Genomic DNA, 13,643 nt, shown 5'->3' on the forward strand with positions numbered 1-13,643 from the left:
TAATCTTAGAAGTAACATATTTCTCAAAATCCACAGTACCACCCCATAAGAAATCATCAACGTGCATCATGAAGATGCCTGAAAGTTTCCCTTTATGATACCAATAAAACATTGCAGAGTTTGCTTTTAGTCGAACACAATCAATTTTCAACAAAACAGATCTCACAGAGAAATACCACACCCTGGAAGCATCACTAAGGCCATAGACACATTTGTTCAGTTTCCATAGTTTTCCTTCTGCATCTGCTGCCTCTTTAGGCAGTTTCAGAAACACACTCTGAAAAGTTTCACCTTGCAGAAATGTGGCTTTTTTGTCAATGGATCTACATTCCCATGAATATGTGGCCAAGAGAGCTAAAAAAAATTCTTAAGATTATTTTTCCAGTTGTGGGAGAGTCCAATCTAACATCAGTATCACCCAGTCGCTCTTCAAAACCCCTCGCAACTAACCTTGCCTTATAAGTCCCATCTGAAGGACATTTTCAGTAAAAATACATCTGTGTGCCAAAGCTGGCTGGCTGTCCCTTAACCGACACCTCAGAATAAACACCAAGCTCTTTCCAACTCTCTAATCCCTTATTAGATTAGATATTAGCACTGAAACAGGCCCTTCGGCCCACCGAGTCTGTGCTGAACATCAACCACCCATTTATACTAATCCTACACTAATCCCATATTCCTACCAAACATCCCCACCTATATTTCCCTACCACCTACCTATACTAGTGACAATTTATAATGGCCAATTTACCTATCAACCTGCAAGTCTTTTGGCTTGTGGGAGGAAACCGGAGCACCCGGAGAAAACCCACACAGGCACAGGGAGAACTTGCAAACTCCACACAGGCTGTACCCGGAATCGAACCCGGGTCCCTGGAGCTGTGAGGCTGCGGTGCTAACCACTGCACCACTGTGCCGCCACTATGTTCTGCTTCTCTTATTAGTTTATCCTCAAGTTTATTGGCAGCTACTAAAATTTCATGGTCATGAGGACTTCTACTTCTAATTCTATTCCTAGACTGTTATCTAGTCTTTGTTTTATTATGCAATTTATTCAAACGCCAGACTCTACTAGCACTTTGATGTCTTTTGGAACTATTGCTATAAGATCTCCCTCTCGCACTCTCAGATGCTCTTTCTCCAGTATGTGATCGTTTCCTTACACAAGAGTCACTACCAGACCCACTATATTAGAACTTGCACGGTGCTTTCTTACTTTCCATTCTTTCACCCCATCCTGCCAGTCCATGGACTTTGCTTCTTGGTCATCATCTTGAACATTCAACCAATATTTAAATTTGCCAGGAGATTTTCCTGCATGCCCCAATTGTTGCATCCCTCCACTTATAAGACCCCTCTGGAATATATGTTACTCGAGTACCTACTCGGAGCAATTGGCCTTTGGATGCAATAGCTCTTTCCAGTGTCATGATCGCTCATATTACTATCCAATCATTGATTTACCATATTCTGTTCCTCAGGACCTTCATCACAAAACACGAGTATTTGAGGTACAAGGTGCCTCGTTTCCATCTGTCAGCTGCTGAGATTCTGAGTTTTTGCAATCAACCCCAGTTAATCATGAGAAATAAACCTTAACAGTTTGATTTTAATGCTTGATAACAGACTGCTTCAGTATTTGAGTCACGAATGGTGCTGAACATCATCTGCAAACATCCCCACTCTGACCTTATGTCGGAGGGAAGGTCATTAATGAAGCAGCTGAAGATGGTTGGGCCTAGGACATGACCCCGGGGAACTCCTGCAGTGATGTCTTGGGACTGAGATAATTGACCTCCAACAACCATAACCATCTTCCTTTGTGCTAGGTATGACTCCAGCCAGCGGAGAGTTTGCCCCGATTCCCATTGACTCCAGTTTTGCTAGGGCTCCTTGATGTCATACTCAGTCAAATCCTGCCTTGTTGTCAAGGGCAGTCACTCTCACCTCACCTCTGGAGTTCAGCTCTTTTGTCCACGTTTGGAGCAAGACTGTAATGAGGTAAGCAGTTGAGTGGCCCTGGATATCAGTGAGTAGGTTATTGCTGAGCAACCGCCGCTTGATAACACTATTGATGACCCCTTGCATCCCTTTGCTGATGATCAAGAGTAGCCTGATAGAGCGGTTGGATTTGTCCTGCTTTTTGTGCACAGGGCATACCTGGGCAATTTTCCACATTGCCAGCTGGATGCCAGTGTTGTTGCTGTACTGGAACAACTTGGCTAGGGGTGCGGCTAGTTCTGGAGCACAAGTGTTGTCAGGGTTTATAGCCTTTGCAGTATCCAGTGCCCTTAGCCGCTTCTTGATATCAAATGGAGTGAATCGGATTGGCTGAACACTGGCATCTGTGATGTTGGGGACCTCAGGAGGAGGCCAAGATGGATCATCCACTCGGCACTTCTGGCTGAAGATGGTTGCAAATGCTTCAGCCTTGTCTTTTGCACTGATGTGCTGGGCTCCCTCATCATTGAGGATAGGAATATTTGTGGAGTCTTCTCCTCCTATTGTTTAATTGCCCACCACCATTCATGACTGAATGTGGCAGGACTGCAGAGCTTAGATCTGACCGTTGGTTTTGGGTTCACTTAGCCCTCTCTATTCTTATTACCTGATGCCATTAATATTCTCTAACACTCTGATTAGAAACATCAGGTTTTGTTAAGGGGATACAATAATGCCTTGACTGGGTCAACTGCAAATTCACTGACTTTCCAAAAACGATTGACTTATCATGCTCCATATCAAGTTTCATTTGTGCCTTTTTCATTGAAAGTTTACCCAACAGTAAAGGTATCTCATGAGAGACAACATCAGTCCTGATAAAGTGGCTTGCTCCAGCTATTTTACATGGAATTACTACTCTCTTCAGTGACTTCAATGTGTTGTCACCACCAAACCTAAAACTGGTAGTACTTTTATACTGCTTAACCTTGCATCGATGCTCACTACTGAGTGAATCCAGATCACATTGTAACCAGTCTGCTCCACATACTGTCAATGTGCAAGCACTATGTAATACAGCACTGTTGAATGAATTCACAACTAACACATTCATCACAAGACTAAAACTCCTTGTGACTAGTACAATTCGTTCAGATTCATCAGTATCTTCCTCTTTTGCTGCAGAATTCTCTGTGCCATGTGTTATTTCGAGGACTCTGCCCCTCTGCTTTGAGCAGTTCATTGCATAATGATGCTTTGACTCACATCTGAAGCACTTATTAACTGTTCCTTGGGCATTCCTGGGATTCATTTTCTTATGAATTCTGTTCCAATTTTGTCTTCCACTGTAATAGTCAGACTTGCTAAAGGTGTTTTCATCCTCATTCCTCCTGTCTTTAACTCTTTCATTGTACTTATGCCTGTGGCCAGTATCTGGCCCATTTTAAAATCCGGTAATCATTGAGTCCTCCATTCTTTGTGTCAGTTTGTCTGTTTGTTCTACCAGAACTGCAGGAAATGACTTTATGACTTTTGCCCCAGGAATTTCTTTAAGGCAGCAGACATCTGATCTCATAGGGCGTCTTTTTCTAAGAACCAAACCCCAGTTAGAACCAGAAGCCTGTCCATATGCGACACCCTAACACAATCTAGCAATTTAAATGCTAGCACTGAACCAGGGATCTCCAACTTGAATTTCCTCAGTCTTATATACAGTCTGTTAAAGTCCATGATATATTCCTCCATTGAAGAACCATCTATTTTCTGAAATCTTTCAAAATCTGACCATGCCTAATATGCATTCAATGGGTCATCTTTCTTGTAAATTTCATCCAAGAATTCTAACAGAAGATCCATACTTTCATCAGTATCCAACTGATGAGCATCCAGTTCACAAAACACTTTACTTCTGATTTTACCTTTGGTAGGAAATGACAATGCCAAGAACATACCTTGTTTCCTCTTTGGTAGGGACATAACCCGTGTCCGCATATCCATTTCATTCTTCCACTGGCCATATGGTTCAGACTCAGAGAACATCGGAGAGTAATCATACCCTGACAATTTACACTTGCTTTCTGCCATATTTTCCACAATAGCCAGTGAGATTTTAGTTTTTTAAGTAAAAAATTCTCTTATTTTCCAACCTTCAGCTTTAGGCAACCTCTGCAACCATGTTAAATTCCAGAAAGCTTTTTGTGGAAAGATGATGCTGGACCTTATCTTTACCCAGTTTCACATTTATTGTACAGCGTAAAAAGGATTACATTCTCCACACTCAAAACCTCCACCATTCTGTGAGTTGATCAAGTAATGCCCAGATTAACACCCTCCATCTTGTTCAGGCCAGGTGAGGAGTGGGTCACAGGCTTTCCTCTTGCTCTTCCTCTTATTTGACTGCAACAGGGTTTATTCCTTTTTAAACAGTGGTTGTGCTTACCACCTCAGTGAGTGTTTTACCTTTAATGTGTTCGTGAAAGAACCAATTGGACAGGTTTTCTTGAATTTGAACAAGAAAGAGGTGAGTTTATTATACGTAACAATCTAAACCTGATTTTAAAAAAAGCTACATATTCACACACACATTCACCTGAGAATCACACATGCACACAAATAGATTACAGAGTAAAAAGTAGATTTATGGTTGGATTAGAATCCAGAATTAATGAAAATTAAATACACAGTCTGTGAGGTTGGATGTTTCAGATGAAGTTGTACTTTTCAAATCTTTGGCCGGTCAAAGTACACTTTGTGGCTGGCCCGCTTGGCTCATGATTTTCTTGGAGGCAGACTTGTAGGTGTCTCTCTTTCCCCGGTCTCTGTCTGTAGCAATCTGTCCAAAGTCGCAGACGGTTTTCAAACTTGTGGTGTTATCTGGCGAGAGAGAGATAGAGGGAGGCACACAGCCTTTCTGCTGCTGCCCAGTCTGAGTTCCTGGCGTGACTGCCTCTGTTCACAAAAACTCCCAGCTTTCACAGAGATGGACAGATGGTCACATGACTGCTTAGTGTATTCTCTGGAACCTTCTAATGAGATTCAAGGTTCGGAATTGGCTCCCCAGGCCCCAGGATGCCAATATTTACACTTCGAGAGGTTTGCTCTTTCAAAGTCAAGCTGTTAGAATTGTCTTGAATGTCATGCTAATGAAGCAATCTTCGGTTATTCAATCACTTAGAGCAAGCCACAGTTCTGGGTCCATGCTCCTCAGACTTCTGTCTCCTGTTGGGCCTTGAAATGTGAAAAGGTGTTTCAGATGCAAATTGTAGTGGTCACCTTGGCTGCCAATTTTTAAAAAGAGAACTGCAGGATCTTTTCCATTAAAAGTTTAATGTAAGTTTCCAACCAATTAATTAAGTTCCTTATTTGGCATATCGTTTTTCTTGATAACCTGCCTATAATTAATCAATTGGTACACAATTAACAACAGCAATTTCTGGAGTCCATACATATTAAACATGGAGATCAAGAAATTGCTGTCAGTTATTCTATGCTTCTCCATAGGGTGTGCTGTTGAAGGCCTTGCAGAACTGTTGCTGTAATATTGCTGTTGAACACCATGCCAAAAAAAAGGCTAAGCAGGGTTAATGAGGTGTAACTGGGTTTTTAGCAGTGTACTAAGTCATAACTACAGCTGAAAAACCCACCTGCTCCTGGAAAACATACTTCATATTTGTGTATTGTCAAATGTTTCCATTAGGATAAAAATTCCAAGTTTTTTAGTATAATAATTTTTTTAAAATTTGTTTATGATGTTTCATCTTCTAATGAGTAGTTTCTAATAATTTATTTTGCTCTCTGTAAAGTTTAATAAAAGTGAAGGAAAATCGGTGCATTTTACTTCCTGGCTTGCTGTCTGTGAGAATACTTCAATGTGATTGACTGCTTATCATGTTTGATGACATCACTGTTGTTGGATGCCTGGAGATCCTCTTGACTTGGTGTAGATTCAAATTGATGTTGAAAAAGGTGAAATTATGCCACCACATTAGGGGCTGAAATTTATACTTCCGCCGCTGAAATCGTGACACGTCGCAGAGCTGCCGCAATATTAAGCATGGCAGCTCATTTAAATAGCCGGAGTGGACCGCCACCTCGATGATGGGCAAGGGGCGGGCTGTCCATCCCCGACAATGCCGTCAACTGCCTGTGTGCAGGTGGTGAAGCCATTTTTAAAAGGCTTTGAGCCCTACCGTTCAATTCAAAAATTTAAAGAGACATTGAATTATAAAAATTAAAAACATTTATTTTTCCCCTCTCCCAACCCCCCCCCCCAATAACCATAGAATTAATGATGTTCCCTCTCCCCCCCCAGAACACTTACCTCGCCACCTGACCTTTCCCCCACAAAGTGCATAAACTTTAAACTATAACCCTTCCCACCATCCCCAACACCAATGATATTACTTTGACCCTGCTCCCCCTGCCCCCTTACACTGAGAAACTTACCTCCTCCCCCCTCACCACCAGTGTTCTGCCTCGGTTCTCCGGACGGGCATCCGATGGTGCGAGAGTGCCAGCCAGCGGCAGGAAGATCGCATCGGGGAAGTGAGTGGTTGTGTTTATTTGATTAAAAAATGTTCACCTATTTTCTTTGCAAATGCTGACCGATCTGTGGATTTCCAGCATTTTAGGCAATCCACCAAACTCCACCAATCCCAATTTTTAGGGATGCTGGATTGAGCTCCAGCTTCATCTCATGGGAAGCAGAATAAGTGTAGCATGAGGCATTGCTCCACCAACAGCAACTTTCAAATTACTGTGTGGCCAAAGATTTTTTTCAGGCATAGGCTACTTCATGCAATGGAGTGCATAGCAACTGCAAATTTGTGTAGAGAAAATCTTTGTTTGTGCGATTGAGATCCTCACCCTTTCCTCACTCCAAGCACTGCTCTGACCTTTCTCCACACCTTTGTTACCTCCAGGTTCAACTACTTCCTTGCTTTCCTTGATGGCTTTCCAAGTTCTACCTGTCATAAACTGCAACTTGTCTAAAATTCGGCTACCAGCTTCTCCATCACACTTCCATTGGCTACCTATTGTCCCATTGACTGAATTCAATATTTTCAGGTAGAAACCTTAAGATTATGTGTACGATATTAACTTAGTAAACAGCAGATAACATGGATTGGTAAGGTAAAGAACCTTAGACGTCCAGAAGGCATTTGACAATGTTCCACATAAAATGTTTTTAGTTAACCTCAATGCTCTGCATATTCAGAGTCTAGATAAGGAATAGGTGGATTGATTAAAAATAGCAATGGGGGGGAAGGATAAGGACACTTGAACTTTATTGCAGTAAAGTGTACAATACTGCATATCAGAAGGAAAAATGGACAACACGCATACTCCATGAATGTTGCTGAAATAACTAAGCAAGAACGTGGCAGATGGAATATAATGTGGAAAAATGTGAGGTTATCCACTTTGGTAGGAGGAATAGATGAGCAGAGTATTTCTTATATGGTAAGAGATTAGAAAGTGTAGATGTACAAAGGGACCTGGGTGTCCTTGTCAATAAGTCACTGAAAACTAACATACAGCTGCAGCAAGCAATTAGGAAGGCTAATGGTATGTTATCCTTTATCGCAAGAGGATTTGTGTACAGGAGTAGTGAAGTCTTGCTTCAATTGTATAGTATCTTGGTTAGACTGCACTTGGAGTAGTGTGTGCAGTTTTGGTCCCCTCACCTTAGGAAGGATATTATTGCCATAGAGGGAGTGCTACAAAGGTTCACCACTTGTTCCCCGAATGGCGGGACTGCCCTATGAAGGAAGATTGGGGAAACTGGACCTGTATTCTCGAGAGCTTCGAAGAATGAGGGGTGATTTCATTGAAACCTACAAAATACTTAAAGGGATAGACAGGGTAGATCACCAAAGATGTTTCCCCTAGTTGGGGAGTCTAGAACCAGGGGACACAATTTCAAATTAAGGGGAAGCCACTTACGACAGAGATGAGGAGAAATTTCTTTACTCAGAGGGTTGTGAATCTTTGGAATTCTCTACCTCAGAGGGCTGTGGAAGCTCAGTCATTGAGTATGTTTAAAGCAGAGACTGGCAGATTTCTAAATACAAATGACATAAGGGGATATGAGGATAGTGTGGGAAAAAGGCATTTATGTGGATGATCAGCCATGATCCTACTGAATGGTGGGGAAGGCTCGATGGGCTGAATGGCCTACTCCTGCTCCTATGTACCTAATTAAATTAAAAGAAAACTGGAACTCTCAACAGACATTCAACATGTCCAACCAATGCCGAACTTGCGCTTCTTTCAATTTAGTATACTGTATTCACTGCTCATGATGAGATCTCCTATACATTGGGGAGACCAAACGCAGAATGGGCAAGCACTTTGCAGGACACCTCCATTCAGTCCTCAAGTGTGACCCTGAGCTTCCGGTTGTCTGTCATTTTAATTCACTGCCCCATTCCCACTCTGTTCGAATGAAGCGCAACAGAGGATTGAGGAATAGCACCTCATCTTTTGTTTAGGCACTTTACAGCCTTCATAACTCAACAATGAGTTCAATAATTTCAGATCATAACCATTGCTCTCATTTTTTTTCCAGACAGCAGCTGTTGATAACGATTCTGCTTTTGCCAGTTACACCTCCTCTAGACCCATCTTTTATTTCTTTGTTTGACCCATTACCATCTCCATTTGCCTTGATCAATCATCCCTTTTGTCACCGAATCTCTTCTTTCTTCCATCCTATCAAAGACATTCCCTTTTCATAGAATCATAGAAAGTTTACGGCACAGAAATAGGCCACTTGGCCTATCGTGTCTGCACCAGACGAAAAACGAGCCACCCAGTCTAAACCCACCTACCAGCATTTGGTCAATCCGTAGCCCTGCAGGTTACGATACTTGAGGTGCATATCCAGGCACCTTTTAAATGATTTGAGGGTTTCTGCCTCTACTACCCTTTCAGGCAGTGAGTTCCAGATCCCATCACCCTCTGGGGTGAAAAAAACTTTTCCTCATCTCTCCTTTAATCTTTCTGCCAATCACTTTAAATCTATGCCCCCTCGTCAGTGACCTCTCTGCTCACATCCACTCTATCCAGGCCCCTCAAAATTTTGTACATTTCAATCAAATCTCCCCTCAGCCTTCTCTATTCCGAGAACAACCCCAGCCTATCGAATTCCTCATAGCTGCATTTTTCCAGTCCTGGCAACATCCTCACAAATCTCCTCTGTACCCTCTCTAGCGCAATTACATCCTTTCTGTAATGAGTGGCCAGAACTGCACACAATACTCAAGTTGTGGGCTAACCAATGATTTATACAGTTCCAACAAAACCTCTCTGCTCTGATATTCTATATTTGTTCTTCCCTTGCCTCTGCGCTTACTTCCAACCTCACATCTCTAACTTTTTCCAGCTCTGATGCAAGGTCATTGACCTAAAACGTGAATTCACTCTGTTCTCTACAGATGCTGTCAGACCTGCTGAGAATTTCCATATTTTCTGCTTTCATTTCAGATTTTTGTATTTATTACGGTACCTGTGCTATTGGAATAAAAGGGACACTGGCAAAACGTTAACCTGTCTTTTTCCTTGTTACAGATCTATCTAACTGACCTGTAGTGTTTCCTACACCTCCTGCCTACATTGTTTTTGTCTGATTTGCGCCCGTTGCAGGGAACGTTATGCGTCTCGAGAGTGGTAGTTTTCTAGAAATTAAATCGAAGTTACCATGGAGGCGTGGACCGATGGAAAGGCAATAAATAATTATCAGGTGAACCCTGGCGCTTTTCATGTATTTCGGCCAGTCGGTATAGAAATTACATTATTTTACAATACCGACTGTGGCACCCAACAAAAGCAGCGGATCGCCTTGAAATTGATGCACGACTGTTCACGAGAAGCAGTGGATGACGGTGCCCCGTGAACCGGAAGTGCTGCATCTCGATTCGAATCGGTTGTAATCTGCCAGTTGGAAGCGCGAGTAGGTTTACTGTGATGAGCTGTAACCGGCTGCAGCAAGTACAAGTTGCAGTGCACAGGGAAGGTTTCAGTCTTAAAGCCTCAAGTCTGCGGTATGTAAGTAAGCGAGCTCCATGGACTTTATAACATTAGTTTGAGAGAGAGAGAGAAGGGAGAAGAGAGAAGAGAGAAGAGTTTATGTTGTGGCGATCGGATGATGGTAACTGGTTGCGCCGCTGCCTGTAACGTCGGGCCAGTTATTAATCCTGTGTTATTGGTTACGTCGATGATAAAGGAAAGCATGACTTTCTACAATAACACCAGAGATCCATAACATCTTGGTCGCTACAGCAATACTTAAAACATAGTTTACAGCAACAGTAAGTATAATTTTCTGGTCGGAACAAATATAAATTTATGCCTAATCATGGATGAAATCAATTAGGATTGTTAAATATACTTTACAAAGAATAGTGGCGTAGATTGGGTTTTAAGGCTGAAGGACGACAAGGACTTTGTTCTGGACTGATTTGTGGCATTTGTGTTGAGACTGGAGATAAACAGCCGTTTGTGCGACATTTGTATTATTCATTTACTGAAACTTACGTTGGTGCAAACAGTAGCTTAATGTACCTTGTACTGATAAGATCGTGGATGGTTTACTGCTTATGCATTCTTTGATTTATTTTAAACAATATTCAGATAACAGTTCAGTTAACATGTTTGGTATGCCATTATGTTCATTGAGTTTGGTAAGTTATGGATTGTTTAAAGATTTTTGAAACAGCGTTTTGGGCATGAATTGCGATGCATATGTACGGCTGATTGGTTAAAAACTAAGCAAAATATTTGGGAAACGATAAATGTTGGGGCAGTTGCAAAACATTTCAGTACTTGATAAACTGCATTAACTGGCTATTAACTCATGGCGGGATTCATTATAGTACTGCATAATGTATTTGGTAAAACTTTCTCCTTAAGACATGAAACATTAAAATATCTAGTTTACTTAGATGAACACTACTGTGAGCAATTTGGAGTCATAAATATTAATATCGGAGTTTACTCAGTGACTCAGGAAGTTAGGTATATTCGAAAAAATGCGATGGATAAAGAATTTTATCCACAATGTTAGTGTGTGGGGCGAAAGTAGGCAGCTGACTGACACAATCTACAGCCACAATTTTTCCCAAAACCTTATTGATAGAGGAATTACTGAAGGTGGAAAGATCAATTGGTGGAGCCACTGTCCTTTTACCTCCGATCTGGATTCAACAGCAGCCCAGGTTGAGCTGTTGAAGTTGTTATGCTAACTGAAATTAGTTTTCTTAGAATAGTTACAACACAGAAGGAAGCCAATTGGCCTGTCTTCTCCAGCTGGTTCTTTGGCTGAGTGATGGGAAACTGAGTAGTGGTGAATGGTTGATTAGAGGAAGGTAATACAGTGGGGTTACCCATGTGTTGACATTAGAACCACTGCTTTTCTTAATGGCTGTGTTTGCTGACAACGCACCCACGGGGTGGCACCACACTGTCCCCTGCGCAAATGCAGCCTTATCAACAGAAACTTCACTGTCTGCTACATGTCAGGCAGCTGCAAGTAATAAAAATGGCGCTGCTCAATTTGACACAAAAAAACATTGAGTCCAAACCCCCTCACCCCTCAATGACTGTGATCGCCGCCTCCACACCCCCCCACCCCCAACAGTACCCCGCTCCTTCTCGTGTTCGCCACTTCTCTTCCCTGCTCACTCCTACGATCGCCGCCTCAATTGCTGCATTCAGTTTCCTGCGATCGTCACTTCTCTTTCCCCCTCCCTCCTGTGCCCATATGCTCACCATTCCCTCCTGCTGCTTGCTCCCCGCCTTGCTGCCCAGAGAAGCGGTGGGGGGTGGTGGTAGGGATCAAGTGGATGCTAGCAATGAGGTGGGAAGTGAGCGGCCAAGAGTTGGGAGTGGTGGGATGGAGCAGCGAGCAGTCGGGAGCTGCAAGATGGAGCAGGCAGAAGCAGTCCCGCTGATTTATGGGAGGGAGAGGGGAAGAGAAGTGGCGATTGTGGGAGGGAGCGGGGTACTGTTGGAGGTGGCGATTGCGGCCATTGAAGGGTGAAGCAACACTTGGACATCATAACCTCACCACGTATTGAAGCCAGAAGTAAACGCGCATATGCGGGACCCATACTGGCAAGCTGGCAAATGTTCAGACGCACTGATGATATTGCCGATCGCTCTGCGCATATTCTGCATTGTCAGGAGACACTCTGTTTCTTGATCTATGTTAATGACCTTGACTCAGGTGTACAGGGCATGATTTTAAAATTTGTTGATTACACAATTTGTTAAGTGTGAGGAGGAGAGTAATAGACTTCAAGAGGGCATAGGCAGGCTGATGGAATGGGCGGACATGTGGCAGATGAAATTTAATGCAGAGGAGGTTGTGACTTGGTACATTTTGGTAGGAAGAGCGAGGAGATGCAATATAAAAGATAAACGATACACTTCTGAAGGGGGCTGCAAGAGCAGAGGGACTCTGAGGGTATAGGTGCATATTTGTTGAAGGTAGCAGAACAGGTTGAGGAAGTGATTAGTAAGGCATATGGGATCCTGAGCTAGATATATATATATATATATATATATATATATATATATATATATATATATATATATATATATATATATATAGGCATAGAGTACAAAAGAAAGGATGTTGTCCTTTCTAAAACTCTGGTTCGGCCTCAACTGGAATATTGTGTCCAATTCTGGGCGGCACCTTTTAGGCAAGATGTGGTGGCTTTCAAAAGGGAATTTGATATCTGAAGAGAAAATTTGCAGGGCTACAGGGAAAAGCCAGGGGAGTGTGACTATCTGAGTAGCTTTTAGGGAGTGAGCACAGACATGATGCGTTGCTGTGAAGAGCAAGTCAGCCACGATTGAATCTGCCTCCACCACACCCTCACGCAGTGCATTCCAGATCCCAACCACTTGTTGGGTTTTTAAAAAAAAACAATTTTTTCTCATGTCACTGTTGCTTCTTTCGCTAATCGTATTAAATCAGTGTCCTCTGGTTCTTGACCCTTTCGCCAACAGGAACAGTTTCTACCTATCTACTCTGTCTAGACCCCTCATGATTTTGAACACCTCTAACAAATCTCCTCTTGACCTTCTCTTCTCTAAGGAGAACAACCCTAGCTTCTCCAAGCTCTCTATGTAACTGGTTCTGGGAATGAGGAACCTCATTCTCGTTGCTCTTTTCTGCACCCTCTCCAATGCCTTCACATCCTTCCTAAAGTGTGATCCACAGAATTAGATGCAATACTCCAATTGAGGCAGAACCTGTGTCTTATAAAAGTTCTTCATAACTTGCTTGCTTATGTACTGTATGCCTCTCTTTATAAAGCCCAGGATCTGGTCTGCCACTTCGTCACCCTGTCCTGCCACCTTTAACAAATTTTGCACATATACCCTCAGGGTCCCTGCTCCTGCAGCCCCCTTTAGAATTGTATCCTTTAATTTATATTGGATCTCTCATTCTCCCTACCAAAATGTTCCATTTCACAATCTTAGAACCCATAGAAGAATTATGGCACAGAAGGAGGCCATTCAGCCCATTGTGTCCATGCCAGCCAAGAAATACTAGCCGCCCAATCTAATCCCACCTACCAACATCTGGTCCATAACCTTGCAGGATACAGCACTTCAGGTACATGTCCAGGTACCTTTTAAAAGAATTGAGGGTTTTTGCCTCCACCACTGTTCCTGGGAGCGAATTC

The 13,643-nt window shown here is 42.6% G+C and overlaps 1 protein-coding gene across 13 annotated transcripts in view; it reads left to right on the plus strand.

The window, feature by feature from the left end:
* Positions 1 to 9,894: 9,894 nt before the first annotated feature.
* The window catches only part of mipol1 (mirror-image polydactyly 1), a 383,877-nt gene continuing 380,128 nt past the window's right edge, over positions 9,895 to 13,643 (plus strand). For 8 of the 13 annotated variants that reach the window (XM_068038331.1, XM_068038333.1, XM_068038330.1 and 5 more), the window contains exon 1: positions 9,895 to 10,253. The gene's annotated coding sequence lies outside the window, so the exon portion shown is untranslated. The remainder of the gene's footprint in view (positions 10,254 to 13,643) is intronic. The other 5 variants (XM_068038334.1, XM_068038337.1, XM_068038335.1 and 2 more) reach the window with 3 other exon arrangements.

The sequence above is a fragment of the Heterodontus francisci genome, chromosome 9, assembly GCF_036365525.1.
Source record: "Heterodontus francisci isolate sHetFra1 chromosome 9, sHetFra1.hap1, whole genome shotgun sequence".
NCBI lineage: Eukaryota > Metazoa > Chordata > Chondrichthyes > Heterodontiformes > Heterodontidae > Heterodontus > Heterodontus francisci.